Genomic DNA, 1899 nt, shown 5'->3' with positions numbered 1-1899 from the left:
GGGGGGGGGGGGGGGGGGGCGCACCGGCTCTCCCGCGGACAGTGTGAATGGCGTGCACTCACGCCTGTTTTCTATATGCTTTCTCTGTGTTTTCAGATCATCCCTACGAGCAGAAAATACGCAGACCTTTGTTGCTTTTTCAATCCAGCCCAGCAACCTTTGAGAGTGTTTTGTGATTTGCCGTTAAAATGATTTCTGACGTGGCTGGGGTGACAACTCTCCCCACCAGCCATTTTCTCGCATCCCCACCTGCTCTGTGGCCCTTCTCGTCTCAGCTGCTCTCTCTTACTCATACCAGGTGTCTTCTTAGTTGCCCAGTGTTCTCCTCTGGTAGCTCGCTGCCTGTTTTGTGCGGATATCTGTGGTTTCTTCCCAACACAAGCTCACACTTCCATCTCTTCCCAGACGCCCCAGGACCTTTGAACTCTTGAATTGCATTTACTCCCTGCAGTATATGGAATGACACCCCCAAAGGTAGCCGTGTCCTCATCCCTAGAACCCACGAATATATTATGTTACGTAGGAAGGAGCCTTTGTGGACACCACGAAGGTTATGGGCCTTAAAATACAGAGGTCATCCTGGATCACCCAGGCGGGCCCAGTCTGCACACACGAGCCCCTGGGAGCAGAGGGTCTCTCCGCTTCAGCCGGTGGCGTTGGAGGCTAGAGGACTTGACGTGCAGTGCTGGCTGGAGACGGAAGGGACAGTGACCGGGAGCGTGGCAGCCTCGGGAGCGGGAGCCCCAGCTGACGGCCAGGAAGGTAGCAGGGACGTCCACCCTACAAGGAGGACCGGAGCTCTGCCAATGGCGGGGATGCGCTCGGACGTGGATTCTGCCCAGGGCCTGCAGACAGGAGCCCAGCTGGGCTGTGCCTCCTCGACTCTGGCCGTGGGCGAGGCCACGCAGAGGACCCAGGCACACCCCCACCCTCAGACCAGCAGGCGCCTGAGAAAACAGATTCCTGTCGCTTTAAGCCACTGGACTTGTGGTCATTTCTTCTGCAGCAGAGAACTAACTCCTTCCTCCCTGACATTTCTGCTCCGAGGGCCACGAAGGTGAATTCCGCACATATTTTAAACCCTCCAGACTTCTGACTGGCTGTCTGTGGCCGGTCTCCTGTGCCCGCTCAGCCCCTGAGCCGCCCGGCCGCCTTCCTTTCTGTGTTCCTGTGCGGCTTCCGTCCTCGTTGGAACGGACCTGGAATGCCGGTTTGCTGTGGTGCCTGAAAACACCTTGCTTTTGCTGACGTCGTTGCATCGTCCCTGGTACGAAGTACTTGGGCAACAATGTAAACAACAGTACCATTGACTCAGTGCAAACAATGAAATAAACACCGCGAATCCACATGGACCCAAAGGATGATGGAAAGTATAAATAAATGAGAGACGGGGGCGACAGTTGCCTCCAGTGAATTCCAACCAATACACGTAGAAGGAATGAGGGAAATGGGAAATCACCGTCACGACTGTAGGACTGCTGTAGCCGAGACCACTGAGAAATGCTAAAATCCGGGGGCGAACAGCTCGTGTAGCTCGAAGTAGCAAGTACCGAGGTGGTTTGGGTGAGAGGCACACATCCGCGTACGCTGCTCTCTCTGGGAGACGGAGCGTGGAGGGACTCGGCGGCTCTCTTCCGACAGACGGTGTGCGGAGGGAACTGCGTCTCTGTGTTGGGGAAACCCACCCCCTCAGCTGGGGGACCCAGGCTAACATCACAGTCACCCTGTTCCCAGAGAGGATGTGCTGCTGAGGGCACTTTCCAGAAGCCCAGGAGCCCATCGTAATCGTGCGCAAACATCGCACAAGGCCCAACCGAGGACCGGTCCACAAAACACCTGGCAGGTACTCTTCAAGCGTCAAGGTCATGAAGGGGAGACAGAGACACTGTCCCCCATGGG

This window comes from Ursus maritimus, unplaced genomic scaffold, assembly GCF_017311325.1.
Source record: "Ursus maritimus isolate PB19 unplaced genomic scaffold, ASM1731132v1 scaffold_4, whole genome shotgun sequence".
Lineage (NCBI taxonomy): Eukaryota > Metazoa > Chordata > Mammalia > Carnivora > Ursidae > Ursus > Ursus maritimus.
Note: the sequence above shows the minus strand (reverse complement) of the source record.